Source organism: Neoarius graeffei, chromosome 19 (assembly GCF_027579695.1).
Source record: "Neoarius graeffei isolate fNeoGra1 chromosome 19, fNeoGra1.pri, whole genome shotgun sequence".
Taxonomy (NCBI): domain Eukaryota; kingdom Metazoa; phylum Chordata; class Actinopteri; order Siluriformes; family Ariidae; genus Neoarius; species Neoarius graeffei.
In genome coordinates, this window is record NC_083587.1 from 10,450,105 (window position 1) to 10,475,830 (window position 25,726).

Sequence of the window (25,726 nt, forward strand, 5' to 3'; positions counted from 1 at the left end):
ATTCAAAGAAACAAAGAAAAATCTACAATCACAACTTTACAGGACTCAGCAGGGAAGCTTACTCACTCACCAACTGAAATCAATCAGATTTTCTACCAATTCTACGATAAGCTCTATTCATCAGAAAAAAAATCCAGATATTAAAGACATTAATCATTTTCTGGACCATATTCAACTACCAATAATTGACAATGACCAAAAAATCGCATTAGAAACCCCGATATTCGAAGACGAATTACATGCTGCACTAAAGACAATGTCAAATAACAAGGCCCCCGGTCCAGATGGCTTCCCTGCGGAGTTCTATAAACATTTCTGGTCAACTTTAGCTCCACTTTTCTACCGGATGATCCATGAATCAAAACACAACTCCAGACTTCCGCCATCCTCTAATAGTGCTTCCATCTCACTTCTACTCAAACCCAATAAGGATCCAACATTACCATCAAGTTATAGGCCAATATTGCTAATCAATGTTCAAATCAAATCAAATCAAGTTTATTTGTACAGCGCTTTTAACAATAAACATTGTCGCAAAGCAGCTTTACAGAATTTGAACGACTTAAAACATGAGCTAATTTTATCCCTAATCTATCCCCAATGAGCAAGCCTGTGGCGACGGTGGCAAGGAAAAACTCCCTCAGACGACATGAGGAAGAAACCTCGAGAGGAACCAGACTCAAAAGGGAACCCATCCTCATTTGGGCAACAACAGACAGCCTGACTATAATATTAACAGTTTTAACAGGTATAACCCTCAACTGTCCTCATGGGGCCGTCCTTCACAGGAGTGGGGCGATAAAACTCCGACCAGACACAGGGCACCAGGATGGATCAAGCAGGTCCGAGGGGCAGAAGAGGCCAGCATCTCAATCCCAGGATCAATATGTAACTCAGAGGGACAGATGGGGGGGCGGGGGGGAGAGAAAGAAAACACGTTGTTAGGTATGCCCTAAAAATGACAAGTATTAAATCTGTGTGGTAGGCTCGCAGAGACGAGAGTCTTTACATCAGGCATAACACACAACAATGGCATGTTAATATGGTAAAAAATATATCATGACCTGCTCTGGCTGGATGCTTGATTGGGTGATGGGAGCACACTCCTCAGCAATGATGAGATGCAGATGGGACCGTTAGGCCTGGCCAAGACAATTCAGTTACATTTAACCGGGTCTGGGACATGCGACAGAATGTCTGACGGCCGATTCCCTGCAGGCTACAATAGCCAGTCGAGGTCCCCACCGTCTCCACCAAAAGATTTCCTGTTGACTCCATGTAACTCAGAGGGACAGATTTGGGGTGGGGGGGTGGGGGGAGAGAAAGAAAACACAGGTGGTTAGGTATGCCCAATGTCACCTGAATAAGTAGGAACAGTATACATATTGCACCGAGTACAAGCAGGGACTCCGGCAACTAACTATGACAGCATAACTAAAAGGAGAGAGCCAGAAGGTAACACAGGCATGAGGGAGCCCCGGGACATAAAGCAGCCAGCCACTGCACCGTCAACAAACTCGAGTGAGCAAGCGAGTGGGGACTGACAGCATCCATACATCCCAGTTTACCAAAACACTCTATGTCTGAGGACCCTCCAGATCTACTCCTTTACCTCATAAACACCATTAACAAAAGGCTTGACTAAACAGATATGTTTTCAGCCTAGACTTAAATGCTGAGACTGTGTCTGATTCCCGAACATTACTTGGAAGGCTGTTCCATAACAGTGGGGCTTTGTAAGAAAAGGCTCTGCCCCCTGATGTAGCCTTCACTATACGAGGTACCAGCAGATAGCCTGCACCTTTTGATCTAAGTAGGCGTGGCGGGTCACAGAGGAGCAGAAGTTCACTCAGGTACTGTGGTGCGAGACCATTTAGTGCTTTAAAGGTCAATAGTAGTATTTTATAATCAATACGAAATTTGATTGGGAGCCAATGCAGTGTGGATAAGACAGGCGTGATGTGGTCATATTTTCTAGTTCTAGTAAGGACTCTTGCTGCGGCATTTTGAACTAACTGGAGCTTGTTTATGCACTTATTGGAACATCCAGACAGTAAGGCATTACAATAATCCAACCTGGAGGTAACGAAAGCATGGACTAGTTTTTCTGCATCATGCAATGACATTAAATTTCTTATCTTTGCAATATTTCTGAGATGAAAGAAAGCTATCCGGGTGATGTTATCAATGTGAGTTTCGAATGAAAGACTGGGGTCAATAATCACTCCGAGGTCTTTTACTGCTGCACGTGAAGAAACAGAAAGGCCATCCAGAGTTACTGTGTAATCAGAAAACTTACTTCTAGCTGTATGTGGTCCTAGCACAAGTACTTCAGTCTTGTCAGAGTTAAGCAGAAGGAAATTTATAAGCATCCAGTGTCTAATGTCCTTAACACATTCCTCAATTTTATTAAGCTGGTGTCTCTCATCAGGTTTTGCAGAAACATACAACTGTGTGTCATCAGCATAACAGTGGAAACTAATACAATGTTTACGAATAATATCGCCCAGAGGTAACATATATAGAGAAAAAAGCAGTGGACCCAAGACAGAACCTTGTGGAACACCAAACTTTACCTCGGTACGTCTAGAAATATCACCATTTATATCGACATACTGATAACGATCAGTTAGATAAGACCTGAGCCAGGAGAGGGCCATTCCCTTAACTCCCACAACATTTTCTAGTCTATCCAGAAGAATGGAATGATCAATGGTATCAAATGCTGCACTAAGGTCAAGCAACACAAGTAGCGAGACACAGCCCTGATCAGACGCCAACAGTAGGTCGTTTACTACTTTAACCAGTGCTGTCTCTGTGCTATGATGAGGTCTAAATCCTGACTGATACATTTCATGGATGTTATTCCTATGTAAATATGAGCATAACTGCTGTGCCACAGCTTTTTCAAGGATCTTGGAGATAAAGGGGAGGTTTGATATTGGCCGATAATTGGACAGCTGACAGGGATCAAGGTCAGGTTTTTTAATCAGGGGTTTGATAACTGCTAGTTTAAAGGATTTGGGTACATAGCCAATCGTAAGAGAAGAATTTATTATTTTTAGAAGCGGTTCAATTACTCCAGGCATTATCTGTTTGAATAGATGTGTCGGTAAGGGATCTAGTACGCAAGTTGAGGCTTTTGATGTAGAGATTAATGAGAGTAATTCAGTTTCTTTTAGGGGAGTAAAACATTCTAACTGATGATCTGATACAGTTATATTGTTAACTACAAGGTCACTTTCATTGTCTAACCTTAAATTAGTAGTTTGAATTTTTTGTCGGATATTCTCAATTTTGTCATTAAAAAAATTCATGAAGTCGTTGCTACTACATACTGCAGGTGTGCATGTGTTGATAGTGGACTTATTCCTGGTTAATTCTGCTACAGTATTAAATAGGAATCTAGGATTATTTTTGTTATCTTCTATTAGGGAGGAGAGATATGTTGATCTCGCAGCACTAAGAGCTTTTTTATACTTCAGGAAGCTCTCCTTCCACGCCAATTTGAACACTACCAATTTTGTTTGACGCCATTTACGTTCCAATTTTCGAGTGGTCTGTTTTAATGTGCGAGTGTCATCATTATACCAGGGTGCTAATTTTTTGTCTCTGACCATTTTCCTTTTTAGAGGAGCTACATTATCTAAAGTATGGCGGAATGTTGACTCTAAGCATTCAGTTGCCTGATCGAGTTCTGCAGGGGCTGACAGTGACCCAATCAAAGTTGACAGCTCTGGGAGATCATTTATAAAGCTCTGTGCAGTAGTTGATGTGAAAGTACGTTTAATACAGTAGCGTGGTGAGGTGCATATATTATTACTCAGACATATTTTGAATGAGATGAGGCAATGATCTGAGATAACTTCAGACTGTGGAAGTATGACTATATTGTCTACGTTTAATCTGAATGTTAGTATTAGATCAAGGGTGTGACCACCATTATGGGTCGGTCCTATGACATTCTGCTTAATCCCGACTGAATCTAAGATGGACACAAACGCTGTTTTTAAAGGGTCTTCTGGGTTATCAAAGTGAATATTAAAATCTCCGACAACTAAAGCTTTGTCTAAGGAAATAACCAAATCTGAGAGAAAATCTGCAAATTTAGAAAGAAACTCAGAATATGGCCCCGGGGGCCTGTAAATAATAAGCAATGGAATTAACTGGGTAGACTTATTTTTTGAGGCTACATACATTATATGAGTATGAAGAACTTCAAATGTATTAAATTTATAACCAGGTTTGTGTGTTACACCTAGATAATCGTTATAAATAACCGCGACGCCTCCTCCTCTGCCAGTTAGACGAGGCTGGTGTATATAACTGTATCCAGGAGGACTCGCTTCATTTAATGCTATATATTCATTTGGCTTAATCCATGTTTCTGTTAAACACAGTACATTAAACTCCTGATCAGTAATGAGTTCATTAACCATTAGCGCTTTAGATGTAAGAGATCTAATATTTAATAGCCCCACCTTTAGATCAAAGGTGCTGGCAGCAGCTGTACAGTCAGTCTGATCTAATTTTATATTGATTAGGTTACTGGAACAAACTCTCTGAAAATTTCTACCTTTTTGTTGAGCTCGGGGAACAGACACAGTCTCGATGTAGTGGGCCCTGAGTGACGACTCTGTGCAGCTAGCAGACAGTCGGTTTAGCCTGTTCGTCTGCTCCCTGGCCTTGGCTCTGGATTGTCAGAAATTAACTAGGCCTGTTCTGAGACTATGACCTATGCTGCAGGAAATGAGAGCAGCACCTTCCCGAGTGGGATGGATACCGTCCCGCCCTAACAGGCCAGCAGTGCCCTCAAAATTAGCCCAATTATCTATAAAGCCCACACTGTTTTCAGAGCACCACCTGGACAGCCAGCAGTTCAGCGACCATAACCTGCTGTAAGCTACATCGCCACGCCGCATTGGGATGGGGCCAGAGCATACTACAGCATCGGACATCGCCTTCGCTAATTTAAACACCTCTACAAAGTTACTCTTAGTAACCTCAGACTGACGAAGGCGTATATCATTAGCTCCTGCATGGATAACTATCTTTGAGAACCTGTGCTTGCCTAGGACCCTAAGATTACCTGCTATGTCCGGCGCCCTGGCTCCCGGTATACACCTGACTAAAGCTGCTGGTGCCCCTAAAGGCTGAGCTAATTTCACGTGCCGTATGATAGAGTCCCCTATAACCAGAGCTCTTTCAGGTTTCTCAGTGGGTGCATCACTAAGGAGAGCAAACCTGTTCGACACGTGACGCGGAGAGGAGTGGTGCTCCCGTGGGCGAGCCTCAGCGGTAGCTTTGGCTCTACGCTTATGCCGCCGAGCCGTCACCCATTCGCCCCGCTGTAAGGGCTCTAATGCCGGAGTTGGGGGATTGCTAACTCCACCTAGGGCGTCCAGACTTTCCCTAACGGAAACTACACTGTTCTCACACTCACTAACCTGCTCTAAAGCCTGGACACGCGCTTCTAGCACTGAAATCTTCTCCGTCAGAGAGCTAACTAATCTGCACTTATCACAAGTAAAGCTAATAGAGCTATCGCTAGTGACGGAGGAAGAATGACTAAACATCCTGCACTCAGCACACTGAACAGGCTGAAGGTGTGCCATGATGAAAAGATTCACGTACCTTAAATGAAGATCTGTTGATATTAAAGCAGATCAGATGGCCTCCGCTTGTGGACTTTACACAGGAGGAGAAAAAAAGAAAGCTTCCGGTCTCGGCGTTCTTCCGAAAAAAGAAAGAGAAAAAACCGGAAAAAAACCGGAAAAAGGAAAGCGAAAGTGAAAAGTACAAAAATGAAAGTGACAGTATAATAAAAATGAATGTTGACACTATGAATGTTGACACAATGTTGACACTAAAATTATCGCCAAAGCCCTTGCAATCAGATTAGAAAAAGTTATTCCCTCTATAATTCATCCAGATCAAACAGGATTCGTGAAAGGCAGGCTATCTTCGAGTAATACACGCAGGTTAACAATACAGTCATCGTTACATTAGATGCAGAGAAAGCATTTGACAGAGTCAATTGGAAATTCCTGTTTTCCATATTAGAGCGGTTTGGCTTTGGGGACTCATTCATCAACTGGGTCAAACTGCTATACAATTCACCATCAGCCACCGTCACTACAAATGGGTCAGTTTCCCAAAACTTCACTTTGCACAGGGGGACTAGACAAGGATGCCCACTCTCCCCCTTATTATTCACTATTTTCATTGAACCTCTAGCTGCAGCCATACGCCAAAACACGCTAATCACAGGTATTCAGACTAAAAACATGCATCATAAAATAAGCCTCTATGCAGATGATATTCTACTTTTTCTTCAAAACCCAGTAAGTTCATTACAAGAAACAATAAAAACAATAAACTCATTTGCTAATATTTCAGAATACTCAATCAACTGGAATAAATCATCAGCTCTTCTTCTAAAACCACAAAGTGGGAATGCAGCAGCCAACACCCTTCCTATCTCACTATGCACCGATCACATCACCTATTTAGGAACAAAAGTTTCCCCCAGGCTGTCTGATCTATTCACTTTAAACTTTTCCCCCCTTCTAAAAACAATTCAGGATGATTTGCAACGCTGGACAAACCTTCCACTCTCCATCATGGGCCATATATCTGCTATCAAAATGATAATTCTACCCAAAGTTAATTACCTCTTTTCAATGATCCCAATACAACCACCCACATCCTGGTTTAAATCTCTAGATTCAGCAATCACAAAATTCTATTGGAAAAACAAGACACCCAGAATTAAACTAGCAACCCTTCAAAAACCCAAGTCCCTAGGAGGATTAGAAGCACCACATTTCATTCTATATAGTCTGACAAATCATCTCCAATATGTGCACAGATGGACCCATCATAACCAATCCGATACTATCTGGCTGGATTTAGAACAGACAATTTGCAATGACCTTCTGATTTCAGATCTGCCATTCCTTACTCCATCAATCAAAAAATACCCCTGTTTCAAAGCCCCTACCATCTGTTCGGGTCTGACAGCCTGGTGGAAATTCCACAACATCACTAACACAAAGCACTCTGTAGCGCGGACAATGCGTGGGTGGAGCACAGAGGACGGCAGGACAACGTTTGGAGGGAGTAACAGCGTATTTTATTAATAAACTTTTCAGTCTAAAAAGAACTTGCAGCACACAGACACACTCTCAGCCTCCACTCCCGGGTCGCGCTCCCTCTGCTCTCTCTCAGCCTCTTAAAATAGGGAGCGGTTTACTGGGAAAACACACACAAAACACAGGTTAATTACCGTCAGGTGTAGCGAATCTGCCACTCACCTTCCCCGGCTCCACCCTCCTGTCACAGACCGATGCTTGACCACGCCCCCACTGCCACATACCCCCACCGCCCGACTCAGGCCGGGCGCCCGTCCGGCCCGCAGCCGACTCCCCCCCCCCCTTGACGGGAGAGGAAGTCCGCCACGACCATCTGCGCCCCCGGCCTGTGGACCACCTTGAAGTTGAAGGGTTGGAGTGCCAGATACCAACGGGTGATCCGCGCGTTGGCATCCTTCATGCGGTGGAGCCACTGGAGGGGCGCGTGGTCCGAACAGAGGGTGAAAGAGCGCCCCAGCAGGTAGTAACGGAGGGCGAGGACCGCCCACTTGATCGCCAGGCACTCCTTCTCAATGGTGCTGTAGCGCCCCTCACGCACTGACAGCTTGCGGCTGATGTATAGGACTGGGCGGTCCTCCCCCTCCACCTGCTGGGACAAAACGGCCCCCAGCCCTCTGTCCGACGCATCCGTCTGCAACAAGAAAGGGAGAGAGAAGTCAGGGGAGTGTAAGAGTGGCCCCCCACACAGTGCAGCCTTTACCTCAGAGAAAGCCCGCTGGCACTGCTCCGTCCACTGGACCGGATCTGGTGCCCCCTTTTTAGTGAGGTCAGTCAGCGGGCTGGTGACGTCCGAATAATTAGGTATAAACCTACGATAGTAGCCAGCCAGCCCCAGGAACTGTCTCACCCCCTTTTTGGTCTTGGGCCTCGGGCAGGCCGCAATCGCTGCAGTCTTATTAATTTGGGGACGCACCTGCCCGTTGCCCAAGTGGAAGCCCAGATACCGTACTTCCACCCGCCCAATCGCACACTTCTTCGGGTTGGCAGTGAGTCCCGCCCGCCTCAGCGACCTAAGGACGGCCCTCAGGTGTTGCAGGTGCCGCTGCCAGTCATTGCTATAAATGATGATGTCGTCTAGGTACGCGGCCGCATAGGTGGCGTGCGGCCGGAGGACCCGGTCCATCAGCCGCTGAAACGTAGCGGGCGCCCCAAACAGCCCAAACGGAAGTGTGACGACCTGGTGTAAGCCGAACGGTGTGGAAAAGGCCGTTTTCTCTCGGGATAATGGAGTCAAGGGGATCTGCCAATATCCCTTCGTCAAATCCAGTGTCGAGTAAAAGCAAGCCGTGCCTAGTCGATCGAGCAGCTCATCAATACGAGGCATTGGGTATGCGTCGAATTTAGACACCGCGTTGACTTTTCTATAGTCCACACAGAACCGGACCGACCCGTCGGCCTTGGGAACCAAGACCACTGGGCTGCTCCAGTCACTGTGGGACTCCTCGACGATGCCCATTTCGAGCATGGCCTGAAGTTCTTCCCGAACCACCTTTTTTTTGTGTTCGGGTAGTCTATAAGGGCGGCTACGCACTACCACCCCCGGGGGCGTCTCTATGTGGTGTTCTATGAGGTTCGTGCGACCGGGCAGGGGCGAGAACACATCCGAAAACTCGGCCTGCAACTGGGCGACCTCCGCGAGTTGGGTCGGGGAGAGGTGGTCTCCACAGGGGACCGGAGAGGTACGTGATGCCAATGACCCTTTGGGGACCTCCGGCCCCAGCTCCGCCTTCTCCGGAACTACCGACACCAACGCCACGGGGACCTCCTCATTCCAGAGTTTCAGCAGATTGAGGTGGTAGATCTGTAGCGCCCCCTCCCTGTCCGTTCGCCTAACCTCGTAGTCGACGTCCCCGACTCGCCGTGTGACCTCAAAGGGTCCTTGCCACTTGGCGATTAATTTGGAGCTCGACGTGGGCAACAGGACGAGTACCTTCTCTCCCGGAGTGAACTCTCTAAGGCGCGTGCCCTTGTTGTACAGGTGGACTTGCCGTTCCTGGGCCTGCCGCAAATTCTCCTGAGTTAGGTGGGTGAGCGTGTGGAGTTTTGCGCGCAGATCCATAACGTACTGAATTTCATTTTTGCTCTGTGAAGGTCCCTCCTCCCAATTTTCCCGCAGTACATCTAAGATGCCGCGCGGCTTACGCCCGTATAATAATTCAAACGGGGAAAACCCCGTGGAGGCTTGGGGGACCTCTCGCACTGCAAACAACAAGGGTTCGAGCCACTTATCCCAGTTACGTGCGTCCTCACTTACGAATTTTTTAATAATATTCTTGAGGGTGCGATTGAACCGTTCAACTAAACCGTCCGTCTGTGGGTGATAAACGCTGGTGCGGATCGGCTTAATACCTAGTAGCCCATACAGTTCGCTCAGTGTTCGTGACATAAACGAGGTGCCTTGGTCAGTCAGAATCTCTTTCGGGATTCCAACCCGGGAGATGACGTGGAAGAGGGCCTCTGCAATACTGCGTGCTGAGATATTGCGAAGAGGCACCGCTTCCGGGTATCGCGTTGCATAGTCCACCAGGACTAATATAAAGCGGTACCCTCGTGTTGACCGATCTAATGGCCCAACGAGATCCATCCCAATTCTTTCGAACGGGGTCTCGATTAATGGTAGGGGGCGCAAGGGCGCTTTTGGAATGGCCGCTGGATTTACTAACTGGCATTCGCGGCACGCCGTACACCACTTACGGACGTCGCCGCGAATCCCCGGCCAATAGAATCGGGCCATTATCCGGGCGAGTGTCTTATCCTGCCCGAGGTGTCCAGCCATGGGATTAAAGTGGGCCGCCTGGAATACCAATTCCCGGCGGCTCTTTGGAATTAATAACTGGGTGACTCGCTCTTTCGTCTGAGTGTCCTGCGTCACTCGATATAATCTATCCTTCAAAATGGAAAAATAGGGGAAGGACGGGGTGGCGTTCGGCTGGAGCGTTTGACCATCGATTACTCTCACTTGGTCAAACGCGTGTCGCAGAGTCTCGTCTCGCGATTGTTCCAGTGGGAAATCCACGAGGGATTCCCCAATAGAAAGAGGAGGGGCCGGCGGCTCCTCCCCCTGTCGCGGAGGTGACGTAGACGGCTCTGCGACCGCCGCTCCAGCCAAAGCGACACCGGGACCCTCCCCCGTCAACCGGCAGGACCCACTCTTTACTAGGCGTGCCATTAAACCCCGAAATCCCGGCCAATCGGTCCCCAAGATCAAAGAGTGGGTAAGGCGAGGATTAACCGCCGCCTTCACTATAGATTTTTCCCCTCTAAAATATATGTGGACTGACACCAACGGGTAGCTGTGAATATCCCCGTGCACACACAACACCTTCACCCCTTGTGCTCCCCCCAATGCCTCGTCTTGCACCAGGCTTTGGCGGATCGAGGTCTGATTGCAGCCTGAATCCACCAACGCCTGATATGTAGCCCCTTGTACACTTACCGGTATGCGATACGCTCCGGCCCGATCGAGGGCAGCCTCTGGCGCGTCGGGGATCCGCACCACCGCCCCCACCTCCATCGCTGCACATTGTTGCTGCAGGTGGCCCAGTTCCCCGCAGCGCCAGCAAACCGGCCCGGGCCTCCCCTCTGCAACTGTGTTCTGGGGCTCACTCACCTGAGGGGGGGGAGAGACAGACACAGAAGGGAGAAACGGGAGGGCACCACGGGTGCGGCGGGCCGGCTGGGGTGGGGCCGGCCCCCGCCTCCGTGGTGGGGGAATGGGGCGAGGACGGGACACGGGAGGAGGGGGGGAAGACAGAGAGAGAGAAGAGGAGACAGAAGACGATGTCATCCGTTGTCCTGCCGCCGGTACAGCCGCCAGATGATCCTCCGCCAGTCCTACGGCCTGATCCAGCGACGCCGGGCGGTGGCACTGGACCCACTCCGCGGTTCCGGCTGGTAAGCGGGCAACGAACTGTTCCAGCGCCACCTGGTCGATGATTCCCTCGGCGTCGCGATCTTCGGCCCTCAGCCACCGCCAGCAGGCGTCCCGGAGCTGCTGGCCAAACGCGAACGGGCTGCCAGCTTCCTCCATCCGCAGCGCGCGGAAGCGCTGGCGCTGCTGCTCTGGCGTGCGCCCCACGCGCTGGAGGACGGCCCGGCGAAGGTCAGCGTAGGCCAGCCGGCAGTCGGCGGGGAGCTGTAATGCGGCCAGCTGCGCCTCTCCAGTCAGGAGGGGGAGGAGGCGCGCCGCGCGCTGCTCCATCGGCCACCCCGAGGCTTCGGCGACCTGCTCGAACAAGGTGATGAAAGCCTCGGGGTCGTCCTGCGGGCCCATCTTGGTCACAGTGAGGGGAGACGGGCCCGCGGCCGGGGCGCTGGTGGACCCCGCCGACGCGAGGAGCCGCCGGAACGCCTCTCGATCTTCCTGTTGAGCCAGCACCAGGGCTTCGAAGCGGCGCTCCTGCTCCGTTCGGAGCGTGACGAGTGCCTGGTGCTGGCTCTGCTGAGCCGTGGCGAGGGCGTGGACCAAGTCCGCGAACGGGGAGGATTCCATGGAGCTGTAGCACTGGTGCTCCACCTTTTCCCGGGTTTCGGCACCACTGTAGCGCGGACAATGCGTGGGTGGAGCACAGAGGACGGCAGGACAACGTTTGGAGGGAGTAACAGCGTATTTTATTAATAAACTTTTCAGTCTAAAAAGAACTCGCAGCACACAGACACACTCTCAGCCTCCACTCCTGGGTCGCGCTCCCTCTGCTCTCTCTCAGCCTCTTAAAATAGGGAGCGGTTTACTGGGAAAACACACACAAAACACAGGTTAATTACCGTCAGGTGTAGCGAATCTGCCACTCACCTTCCCCGGCTCCACCCTCCTGTCACAGACCGATGCTTGACCACGCCCCCGCTGCCACACACTCACTCTCAAAGCTCACCCCGATTTGGAATAACCCAGATTTAATTTGCAACAAACGAACACTTAATTTCTGCACCTGGAAAGATAAAGGCATTACACACCTACAGCACTTGTTTATGAACAGCAAATTTTCCACATTTGCGGACTTGGTCTAGAAATTCGGCATCACCAACAAGCACTTTCTACAATACCTACAGATCAAATCAACAATCACATCCACAATGAATACCTCAACACCCAATTTAGAACTCACTACACCCATCTCAAATTTTATTAATATATCTTCTTCAAAAAAGCTATTATCCAAAATTTATAAGTTATTGATACAAACTGATACCAGTATGAGCTTACCATCTGCCAAATGGGATTCAGATCTCTCTATCTCTACTGATGCCAATTTCTGGACTCAAGTCTGCAAAAATACCTTTCTCATGACCAAAAATACCAACCTACAATTAATCCAATATAAGATTATCCACAGGACTCATCTCATGGGCCACAAATTGTTTTGCATGGGTTTTTCCACAGACATCTGCCCTCACTGTACTCAAAACTGCCCAGACACCTATATTCATGCACTTTGGCACTGTACCCCCATCAAACAATTTTGGGAGAAGGTAACAGATCTACTTTCCACTTTCTTTGGCTGCTGCATTCCAACCTCTCCATCGCTCTGTTTGCTTGGAGATACCACTGTATCCACCTTGAATCACTTTAACAACATCATCCTATTGGTTGCGCTAGCTGTCACCAAGAAAACTATCCTCATGAACTGGAAATCAAAGAACAAAATTCACATATCTGCCTGGAAAAACTTGTTACTGGACCACATATCATTAGAAACCTCTAATATCCCATCTAATAATAACCTAACCTGGTCATCACTTTCCAATTTCTTACAGTTATAACCGCTCTGCTGGCCCTCTCTGCCTGAGACAGGATGAGACCCACCCCCCCTCCCCCCAATCCCCACCCGGCCCACCCCTACCCCCCCTTTTCCATTGTTTATCTATCCCCTCCCCCGTGCCCCCCATCCAAAACACAACATAACATCAGTCTCTCCTCTGTACTGCTCTGGCTTCCAGGGGTCGGGGGCTGGCTGACTTGTGTGGGGGTTCTGGCCATGGTGGGGCCATAGTGGGGCCTCTCCCCCGCTGCCTCTGCTGCGGACCCCATCCTCCCCTGGAATGGACCGGGCTGCCTCCACTCTGCCTGTCTCACTTTTTAATGCTCCACATTAGCTGACTCAGAAGGTACATTCCCACTCAATAACACAAACACCTCCAGTAAGTAAGGGCCGAGGTGGGGTACTCTGTAGAGTGGCCTGTAAAAAGGCCCAAATCAGCTTGCACCTCACTTCTTTTAATGCATCACATCTTAGAAAAATCACAATCTCAATTTATAGGAAAGGTGGGGGTGGGTCAGGGGGGGAGTCTTTAGTAAGGCTCTCTCTCTGCTCTGCCCCCCCTCTTTTTAATGCATTTAGACATTAGATAAAACACATCATAGGGCCAGTGAGGCGCGTGGATTGGGGGAGCCTTGGGCTAGAGGTCTGCGCGGGTCGGATTTTTCAGTCCCGCCCCCGCATTGTGCAGTTATGCTCTGCTCCCACCCGCGCCCACAAAGAATTATGATTTTCAGTCCCGCTCCCGCTCGCGCCCACAAAAAAATTGTGATTTTCAGTCCCGCTCCCGACCGCACCTGCCATATTTTGTCCCGCTCCCGCCCACAAATCCCGCATGATGCAGACATTCGCGTTATTTCTCAGGAAAGTTCTTGTCTTGACACAGCGTGATGGTGCCCCGCCCCCTACTTTGAGTGGATTTGAGCATAAATATCTACAGCTCACGTTCACGTTTATTATTTACCTTGTTTCTGAATTCAGCATGTAGTGTCTCTAATAATAATAATAATAATTAGTGCTGTCAAGCGATTAAAATATTTAATCGCGAATCGCACATTTTTATCACATGAGAAACCATTGTAATTCTCTGATCAGCATAAAAAAGTGAATGGGCTTGCTTTGTACCAATGGTGTTTTTTTTATTGCAAAGCAGAGCTAGCAAGAGGAGTGAACTTCACTCTTCTTCCACTTCACTCAGTGAAGTGATTTACTGCTTGAGTTAGTCTACAACTTTAATCAGAGAGACAGGTTACACAGTGACGGTAGGCTTGACATGCTTGATTATAATATAAAGTACACTATTATATTAACTTTAAGTTGTTCGTTGATAAATATTGCATTGAATCTGATCTTTACTGTTTCATCTCACTTAACACATTTCGTACTTTTACACTTTTTCTGCCTGTTGATGCGTCGCGCTGTCTAATCAGAGGCGGCCAAATTTGCATATTACAGGAAGGATTTCTGGGATAGCATTGAGTTTACAGATGCTGTCTTCTTAAAACTGAATAAATATTTAAAAAGAGCCAAATGAGCCAGTCTTTTGAATGGCTCTTTTCAAAGAACGGATCACAAAGATGCGGATCCCATCAAAGAGCCATAAATCCCATCTCTACTAGTTTCAAAAGCTTATGAAAAACCTACATCATGTCACAGAGCGTTAATCTCGCGATAAAAAAAAAATTAACGCCGTTAAAATTGAGTCAAGTTAACACGATAATAACGCGACATTTTTTACAGCACTAATAATACCCAGATAGCAGAGGGTCGTTGATTCGACGTGGAATCATCGGCATGTTCTTCGACCTATACGCCGTCGAATCACCGTCGATCACCGACGTTGATTCAACACCGCTTTGCTCATACGAGTTTCCGTTGAAACGACGTTGAAAAGTGGCTGGTGGTCGACAGAGAATAGACCCCCTTTCACCCTTTATTCAACTACGTATTTCGGTCGATTTATAGTTGAATTTTCGGCGATGATTCATCCAACTTTACTTCCTGTTTTATGTACAACAGGAAGGCTACAAATTAAGCAAAACAGGCTAAATTAAACTAGCTAACAATAAAGCATCGGGGCTCTTGCCTAGGATGAAAACACACAGGCATACTTCAACCATGAAAGTGAAACTTAATTTATATCAATGTGCGTAGGCTACGTCCTGTTTAATGTACAACAGGATATAAAAATGCATGCAACAATGCACCTCTCCTAATGTTTGTCAAGCTATCTAATGAGGCATAACTTTTAACATTTATAAGGAACAGAACACACTTGAACAAGTTCTTAGAAACATTTTATGATTTATTTATAATTGTGGCCTATTCCTCCTGCGGCGCAGACCTGTACATGGAAACAGAAAAACATAACCAAAATTAATTTGATGCAGCATTGATAAAGAAAGTCAGCAGTAGGCTATGGGTTTCTAAATGCCACCCTACCTCATTATTTGGACATGGGGAAAAACTATATTTAAAATCCAAAGAGGGATGGAGGGAGGAAAATTAAAACAAAAGAAAGAAATGAAATATAGAGTAGAGAATATTTGATAAAATTAAGGATGTTTTTATTCAGTAAACATTTAAAAAAATGTTCTACAACACTAGTGACTAGTAGCCTAGTGACTTACCAGTAACAAAATAGACTTGAAGTATTCAGATCCGCTCTGCATAAAGCAGCTAAATCCTCTCTCTGTCTCGTGGCAGAAAGCTCCTTGGTTTGCTTGTATCTCAATCACAGCTGGTATTCTGTAGAAAGACTTCTTTTCACCTTTCCCATCAGCTTTGTTAGAACACCCTAACACAGCACAAAAGTTTACGATTGTAGGTTTATGATGAACCAAGTGCCTCGTGGGTTCTTCTTCTTCTTCTTTTAATTGGCGGTTGGCAAACAACTTTTTGGAAGCATTACCGCCACCTACCGAAATGGAGTGTGAGTCTGGGTGTAAACTATCTCTACTATAAACAAAATAATAATTAAATAAAAAAAATATATTACTATTATAATAATAAAGAAAATTTAAAAAAAAAGTAAAGAAAGAGTGAAAGAAATGAAAGAGAGAATCCATTATATTCTTCTAATCAGTCCAGTGACTTCCATAAAGTGAAATAAATGCTTAAAGCACATCTCGCTTGAGTTCCTCTGCAAAATTGCTTTTACATTAAAAGGCACACTTTCTGACTGTAATCCAAGGATGAGGTGCTGCCTCTCCTGCTCAAACTTGACACAATGTTCAATTGCATGCTCCACAGTCTCAATAGAACCACATACACCACACTTTCCATCCACATGCTTTTTAAAGAGAAATAGAGTACTGTTCAGACCAGAATGCCCAAACCTCATTCTAGATATAATATCCTCCTCGCCTCGTGGGTTCATTCTTCTTCTTCTTCTGGTTTATTGGCGGTTGGCAAGCAACTTTTAGATGTGCATTACCGCCATCTTCTGAAAGGGAGTGTGGGTCTGGATCTACGCTACTCTACACTCAAAGGGAAAAAAGGAAAAGGAGAAAAAAAAAAAAACCTAAAATAAAATTAATAAATAAATAAAGGGAAATATAAACAAATAAGCAAAGGGAGTGTTGCCTACAATCTCCACAGAAGACCTGTTTCCTTCAAAAAGGTAAACAAATATGTAAAACATGGCTCTCCTGTCTGCCTTAGAAGTACTTCACTTAGCTTTAGGGGAACTTTCACTCCTTCAAGACATTTACTTAGTTCCTGCCTCTCATCCAGATGTCTAGTACATGACTCTACCACATGCTCTGGAGTTTCAGGGTTGCCACAGTCACTGCATTTGCCATCTACATGTTTCTTTATTAGAAACATTATGTTGTTCAGACCTGTATGGCCAATTCTCATTCTAGAAATGATATCCTCCTCCTGTGTACTCCTATGTGTACTTCGTCCCCTTCCCACTGTTTTCTGAATATTATACAGATGTCTACCTGTGTGTCCCTTATCCCATAGTTCCTGCCACTTCTGCCTAATTTTGACTTTAGTTATACATTTCATTTCCGCCTTACTGTACTTTATGTGCATCTCTACTCCAGGTTGGTCTACTGCTTTCTTGGCATGCTGGTCTACCAGTTCATTACCTGTAACTCCAATGTGTGCAGGCACCCACATCAGTGTTACACTGACCCCTGACCTTTGCAGCCTGCTTACCATCTGAATGATATCTATTATGATATCCTGTCTTGACTGTGATTGTACATTTTTGATGCTGTGCAGAGCTGAAGTAGAATCAGTAGCAATCACAATATTCCCTGGAACAGATCTATTACTGTCCACCCAAGACAGTGCTAATAATATAGCCACCAGTTCTGCTGTGTACACAGCCAGGTTGTCGCTCAGTCTTTGCAAAACAGTCACTTTTAATTTTGGAATTACAAATGCAGCGCCCACTTGACTATCCTTCTTTGATGCATCTGTATAGACAATATAGCTGTCCCCATAGTAATTCTGTATGTACCATTCAGCATAATACTTGTCCACTTCTACCTCCTCTCTTGCCTCCAGAAGGCCGAGGTCAACTAAAGGCAATTGTAAGGTCCACCAAGGAGTCACAGCAAATGGAACAGTAGGACATACAGGTAAGTCTCTGATCTCTACTTCTCTTGCCATTTCTCCTATAACCCATCCAAAGCTTCTAACTCTGTCATTTCTCCTCTCTTGGCAATCCATTAGTGATTGCGGGCCTATGTGACCTTCCTGGTGCCCCATAAGATTAGCCCAGTACACCAAAGACAGCTGATCCCTCCTTAGATGTAAAGGCATCTCCCCCAACTCTACCTGCATGGCCGCCACTGGAGAGGTTTTAATAGCTCCCATGCATATTCGCAAGGCTTGATACTGTACCAGGTCTAGTTTTTTTAGTATAGATTCAGCCGCAGACCTATAAGCTACACATCCATAGTCCAGCACTGACCTTATCAGGCCTGAGTAGATGGTCTTCATTGCTGTCCTATCAGCCCCCCATTCCGTATCTTTCAGACATCTCATAACGTTCAGCACTCTTTTACATCTTTCAATGATTTTCTGGATGTGCATAGCCCAGGTCAGCCTTTTGTCAAACCACATACCAAGATACTTAAAATGCTCCACTCTCTCCAACTCTGACCCCCCAACAGTGATTTTAAGATCCTGAATACTTCTTCTCTTTGTGAAGAGCATAAACTTTGTCTTTTCCACAGAGATTCTAAAGCCCCAATCCAAAGCCCATTTTTGTACTTTGTCCACTCCTTGCTGCATTCTCTGAACTATATGCTCCACGTTCCTTCCTCTCTTCCACATAGCTCCATCATCTGCAAATAAGGCAACATCTATAGATTTGTCAACCTCCTTAAAAGCCTCGTTAATCATCACTGTGAATAATAACGGGCTGATAATGCTGCCCTGAGGAGTTCCATTCTCAACCCCATAACTGTTGCTAAACGCTCCATTAATTCTGACAGTAATTTTTCTCTCAGATAGGAAGGCCTTAACCCATGCCCATATTCTCCCTCTTACTCCAAGCTGGGACAGTTTAATAAGCAGCCCCTCTCTCCATAGCATGTCATACGCCCATTCTATATCAAAATACACTGCTGCAACAGACTCTTTATTTACTTGGGCCCTTCTGACTGCGTCCTCCAATGCTATAATTGGATCCATTGTACTCCTACCCTTCCTAAAACCTGACTGGTAGTTGTGTATAAGCCCCCTGGATTCTAGAAAAAATACCATTCTGTCGTTAACCATTCTCTCAAGAGTTTTCCCCATCTGGGAGGTCAACGCAATTGGCCTATAGCTGCTAGGGATCCTGGGGTCTTTCCCTGGTTTCCGTATGGGAACAATAATTGATTCCTTCCAGGATATAGGAAGTACCCCCTCCTCCCACACCTTGTTGTACAAATGGAGTAATGTTCCCTTACTCTCAACACTGAGGTGTTCTAGCATAGAGTAGCATACCCTATCTCTACCTGGAGTAGACCTGCCCGCCTTCTGTAATGCCCTATTCAACTCCTGGAGGGTAAATGGTCTATTAAGGACCCCTTCCTCCTCTACATTTCCCCTGTCTTGTACATCATACCTTATCCTCGTCTCCTGTCTGGCCCTTACCTCCTCTACTCTTAGATTGTTCGAACTGTGCACTTTGACCAATGTTCGTGCAATTGCTTCTGCCTTTTCTTTACAGCTTATGATAACCTTCCCCTCCTCCATCATTACTGGGTATTCATACCCTCTTCCTTTCCCTCTCATCCTCTTAATCATTCCCCATACTTTTTCAATAGGAGTCGTACGTCCAAGAGTGTTACAAAAACTTCTCCAGTATTCCTTCTTTGCTTTCTTAATCACTCTTCTAACCAGTGCTTGAGCCCTCTTATAGTCTATCAGGTGCTGATATTTATAAGTCTGTCTTAACACCCTAAAAGCTTTGTTTCTTTGCTTGATAGCTTCACTGCAGTCTTTACCCCACCATGGCACAATTTTATTCAAGCCCCTTGGTTTAGTCATTGGGATTGCCTCTCGGGCCGCATACACAATACTACAAGTCACACCAATGCATAAATCTTCAATATTTTGACTGGTATCAATAGTCGCCAGGCTTTGGTCACTAAATTTCATAAACTTTTCCCAATCAGCTTTTCCTAAGATCCACTTCCCTTCTCTTATCTCAACTACCCTCACCACCTCTAGCTCCACTCTGGTCGTGATGGGGAAGTGGTCACTGCCTATACTGCAGTCTGTGTGCACCTACCAGTTACATTTATGCGCCAACGCCCTTGACACGATTGTAAGGTCTAAAGCTGAGTCCGTCCCCCTCACCACATCTATTCTAGTACTTGTGCCATCATTGAGACACACCAATCCCTGTTCCTCCATGAAGCTTTCCGCTATCCTACCATTGCTGTCCTCTTTATTACCCCAAACAGCGCTATGTGCGTTGAAATCCCCACACCATACTGTTTTACCCTCCATGTTTTCCCACATTTCCTCCAAATGCCCCACCTCCAGCTGGTTACATGGATTATAGAAATTAATTACCCTGACACTACCCACTCTTGTCCATACCTCTATTATAATGTATTCTTGTTCATTGCCTTTCTTCAATTCCCTATACTGTATTCCCTTCCTTACAAATGTGGCACAACCTCCCCCATTACCTCCCACCCTATCTCTTCTCACACAGGAGTACCCTCTAATTACAAAATCCAGTGATTCTTTCAACCAAGTCTCTTGTATGCAAATAACGTCTGGCTTATATTTCATTTCATTTAACACTCCTTTAAACTCCTGACCATTTGCCACAAGACTCCTGGCATTCCACTGGACTATTATCAGAGGTTCTACCCTAATGGTTGTGATTGTTCACTCGTCTCACTAATTAAAGCTGCTTGAATTTTTTCCCACGATAAATTCCCTATATTTAGGAATTTGTGGGCAGCTTTGACGATCATTTTAATCTTATCTTTTTTACTCCTTATGTCATTAGAGCAGTTGACAACATAAGCAATAAAGAGAATAAGTTTCTCTGGGTTCATAGCTTCCTCATTGCTCCCTACTCCTGACGCAGTAGGCGTGCCTTGCGAATGCGGCGCCTTTTGACTACCCGCTCTACTTTCTTTCTGAACTGCTTTGACCGCGTCTGCGTACGACAAATTCCTGGATGTTCTAACCTGCTGAATCACTACCGCCTGTTTTCTTGCCGGACACCCTCCATATGCGGCTGTATGATCCCCCCCACAGTTGCAGCATTTCTTCACATCGCTATCCCCGCATTGTCCGTATTCATGTTCTCCTCCACACTTCCCACATCGCTGCTTACCATGACAGACTTTAGCTATGTGCCCGTATCGTTGACACTTATAGCATCTCACTGGTGGAGGGACATACTCTCGCACCCGGAAACTCATGTATCCCACCATAATTCTTTCTGGCAGTACTGTTTCCTTAAATTCCAATAGCACAGACGTGCTATCCCTCTTTTCGCCATCCCGCGTAGCCTGTAGTCTCTTTGCATTCAACACTGTCCCACCTTTAATTGTCTTCTTGAGATCTTCCATCTTCTCCCCTAAGGGAATGCCAGATATCACCCCTCTTGCTCTCCGTTCTCCAAACACCCTTACTTCACTTACATCCAGCTTGCAAATTGACTGAACATTCAGCGCCTTATCCCTTTGGGCCCTATTCTTGCACTGAATGAGCAACCTGCTATTCCTCATCAGATACGCCCTCTCCACTTCTCCCAAAACCTTTTTCAAACCATTAGTCAATGTAACAAGTCCAACTTTACCAATGTCACAGCCCTCTTTAAAACCAACCACTACTTTCAGCTCATCCTCCTGCCACACTCTCAACCTCACTGTTCGTTCTCCTTCCTCATCATCTGAAAAAGCCCTTTTCGCTTGCTGCTGGTGACTACCCCCCTTCCTTATCAGTAGCAACTCTCTAAATGCCTCTGTGGCAGCGGGGGCGTGGTCAAGCATCGGTCTGTGACAGGAGGGTGGAGCCGGGGAAGGTGAGTGGCAGATTCGCTACACCTGACTGTAATTAACCTGTGTTTTGTGTGTGTTTTCCCAGTAAACCGCTCCCTATTTTAGGAGGCTGAGAGAGAGCAGAGGGAGCGCGACCCGGGAGTGGAGGCTGAGAGTGTGTCTGTGTGCTGCGAGTACGTTTAAGCTGAAAAGTTTATTAATAAAACACGCTGTTACTCCCTCCAAACGTTGTCCTGCCGTCCTCTGTGCTCCACCCACGCATTGTCCGCGCTACAGTGAGACTGTAGCGCGGACAATGCGTGGGTGGAGCACAGAGGACGGCAGGACAACGTTTGGAGGGAGTAACAGCGTGTTTTATTAATAAACTTTTCAGCTTAAACGTACTCGCAGCACACAGACACACTCTCAGCCTCCACTCCCGGGTCGCGCTCCCTCTGCTCTCTCTCAGCCTCCTAAAATAGGGAGCGGTTTACTGGGAAAACACACACAAAACACAGGTTAATTACAGTCAGGTGTAGCGAATCTGCCACTCACCTTCCCCGGCTCCACCCTCCTGTCACAGACCGATGCTTGACCACGCCCCCGCTGCCACAGACACATTCAGATACAAGGAATCGATTGACATTTTGAAAGATTTTGTGAAACAGCTGGAGAATCTCTTGTTTTGGACTACACTTCCCTCAACAGAAAAAAGTTTCTCTTGTCCTGAAAACAACACAACCTGTAAAGAACAAAATTGGTCAGTACAGTGATTGAACCTGTGACCTTGGCATTATTAGCTGAGCTAATAATGCAGCCACCAACTGAGCAAGACAAAAACATATATGTCTGCTGAGGTACTCCACTAAATAGTGATGAGGTGGTGACTTTCCCTTGAACAGATGTCTTTTCTCTTGATTATTGTTTTGAAGCCCTCAGTTCGACCCACTCACATATTTACACAGGGGGATAAAAATCCCAACATCCAGTCTGAAAAACTTATTCAACCTACTGAGCAACGTCACCTTGGATAGCTTTTACAATGTGAAAGAACGATGCATACCTACCTTCTCTTCTTCAACATGGTGGTCCAAAAGTGAACATGTGCTCTGAAGAACCACTTCTCTCCAACCTCATCCCAATTGCGCTCACTGAACAATGAAACAACATCTGTTTCCTGAAACATGCATCAAAAAATGAGAAGCAGGCCAAGGATCCCATGTCAGGAAATTAGGTAGTTTTAGAAGACTAAAGCCTTGAAGATCATCGACTTAAATCTTCTTATAAAGACACTCACCCAGAATCAATAATGGCTTCTGGCCAACTGTCAATTTAAAAATAAATAAATAAATAAATAAATAAATAAAAAATTGCTTCCTCAGTCATGGTCCCAGAAAGCAACAACATGGGCAGTAACCACAGTTCGGGAACCTGTTCAATGCCTGCTTTTTTTACCAGCTGAGTTGTTTCAATGGCAGATTTGGATACAAGGAATTGATTGACATTTTGTGAAACAACTGGAGAATCTCTTGTTTTGGACAATACTTCCCACAACAGGAAAAGTCTTCTCCTGTCCTGAAAACAACACAACCAATTAAGGATGGAAATGGCCAGTACAGGGATGCTTTTATGGCTGAGGACTACAGTTGATTTGCTAACTATAAGCACCCGTATTGCACCTTGGAAAAATTGACACATGCGACGACCAATAACTGCACATTGTTGAAGACAAATTAAGTACTGACTGTGTAAACAGAGTTTTGAGATGTGTCGGTAAATGTGGAAACAGTAAATATGTAAATCTGTTGGTGATATGTAAACAGTCTTGAGATATGTTGGCGATATATAAATGGAGTCTTGTGATGTAAACAGAGTCTTGTGATATGTTGATAAACAGGTGATGTGATATGGTAAACAGTAAAAGTGAAAAGTGCAGGCGATCCAGTGCTGTGTGGAATATACAGTGCTGTGTGGAAACATTAAGCATTAGAGTTAAGAACTCTGATGGCCTGAAAATAGAACTTCTTCTTAAGTCTGGTAGTCCATGCAGCCACGCTTCTGTATCTCTTTCCAGACAGTAACAGGAAAAACAGCTGTCATGCTGGGTGACTGTGGTCCTTAACGATGCTCTGTCCCTTCTGCAGGCACCACTGGTGGTAGATGTCCTGAATGGCAGGGAGGCTCTTGCCAATGATGTGCTGTGCTGCCTCCACTACCCTCTGTAGTGATTTTGGGCTGTAGGCAGAGGAGCTCCTATACCATACTGTAATGCCGCCTGTCAGCAAGCTCTCAATTGTGCACCTGTAGAAGTTTGAAATGATGTTTGCCTTCATGCCAAACTTCTTCAGCCTCCTCAGGAAGTCAAGTCAAGTTTTCAAGTTTATTTTTTATAGCACTTTTAACAATAGACATTGTCGCAAAGCAGCTTTACAGAATTTTAATGACTTTAAACATGAGCTAATTTTATCCCTAATCTATCCACAATGAGCAAGCCTGTGGTGATAGTGGCAAGGAAAAACTCCTTCAGATGATATGAGGAAGAAACCTCGAGAGGAACCAGACTCAAAAGGGAACCCACCCTCATTTGGGTGATAAGAGACAACGTGATTATAACATTTTAAGAATTTTAACATGAAGTCTGTTTTGTTGATGTTATAACTTTTCACTGATGGAAACTTGAGTGTAAAACTGTTCATGACAACTGCAGTTCTAAAGTTAGCAAGTCAACTGTAGTCCTCAGCCATAAAAGCATTACTATAAGTGTCCAGAGCATCTTCCAAATGTGACTTTCAACTGTCCATATGGGGCCGTCCTCCACAGGAGTGATGTGATGAGACTCCAACCAGACATAGGGCATCAGGATGGATCAGGCAGGTCTGAGGAGCAGAAGAGGTCAGCATCTCAATCTCAGGATTGACATGTAACTCAGAGGGATAGACAGATGGGGAGAGGGGGGAGAAAGAGAGAGAAAACACAGGTTGTTAGGTACGCCCAAAGTCACCTGATGAGTAAGAACAGTATACATTTTGTGCTGAGCATAAGCAGGGACTTTGGCAAAACTAACTATGACAGCATAACTAAAAGGGGAGAGCCAGAAGGTAACACAGGCATTAGGGCACCCCGGGACATAAAGCAGCCAGCCACTACACCATCAACAAACTCAAGTGAGCAAGTGGGGACTGACAGCATCCACACATCCCAGTTTACCAAAAATTCTATGTCTGAGGAACCTCCAGATCTACTCCTCTTACCTCATAAACACTATTAACAAAAGGCTTGATGAAACAGATATGTTTTCAGCCTAGACTGAAACTCTGAGATTGTGTCTGTTTCCTGAACACTACTTGGAAGGCTGTTCCATAACTGTGGGGCTTTGTAAGAAAAGGCTCTGCCCCCTGATGTAGCCTTCACTATACAAGGTACCAGCAGATAGCCTGCACCTTTTGATCTAAGTACCCGTGGCAGGTCATAAAGGACCAGGAGTTCGCTCAGGTACTGTGGTGCGAGGCCATTCAGTGCTTTAAAGGTCAATAGTAGTATTTTATAAACAATACGAAATTTGATTGGGAGCCAGTGCAGTGTGGATAAGACAGGGGTGATGTGGTCATATCTTCTAGTTTGAGTAAGGACTCTTGCTGCTGCATTTTGAACTAACTGGAGCTTGATTATGCACTTATTGGACTATCCAGACAGAATGCATTACAATAATCCAACCTGGAGGTAACAAAAGCATGAAGAAATTTTTCTGTGTCATGTAATGACATTAAATTTCTTATCTTAGCAATATTTCTGAGATGAAAGAAAGCTATCCAGGTAATGTTATCAATATGAGTTTCAAATGAAAGCCTGAGGTCAATAATCACCCCGAGGTCTTTTACTACTGCACATGAAGAAACAGAAAGGCCATCCAGAGTTACTGTGTAATCAGAAAACCTACTTCTAGCTGCATGTGGTTCTAGTACAAGTACCTATGTCTTGTCAGAGTTAAGCAGGAGGAAGTTAATAAGCATCCAGTGTCTAATGTCCTTTACACATTCCTCAATTCTATTAAACTGGTGTCTCTCATTTGGTTTTGCAGAAACATACAACTGTGTGTCATCAGCATAACAGCAGAAGCTAATCTGAATCTGATACACTTATATTGTTATCTACAGGGTTACATAAATTGTCACTTATGTTGTCTGACCTTAAATGAGTAGTTTGAATTTTTTGTTAGATATTTTCAGTTTTGTCATTGAAAAAATTCATGAAGTCCTTGCTACTAAATACTGCAGGTCTGCATGTGTCTATTGCAGTCTTATTCCTGGTTAATTTTGCAACAATTTTAAATAGGAAGCTAGGGTTATTTTTGGAGAGC

The 25,726-nt window shown here is 45.7% G+C and overlaps 1 long non-coding RNA gene across 1 annotated transcript; it reads right to left on the reverse strand.

The window, feature by feature from the left end:
* Positions 1-15,194: 15,194 nt before the first annotated feature.
* LOC132867798 (uncharacterized) lies at positions 15,195-15,787 on the reverse strand. The gene is made up of 2 exons (XR_009650764.1): positions 15,541-15,787; positions 15,195-15,254 (listed from the first exon to the last, which is right to left on the reverse strand). It is a non-coding gene; the product is annotated as an uncharacterized LOC132867798 (long non-coding RNA).
* Between the last annotated feature and the right edge of the window lie 9,939 nt (positions 15,788-25,726).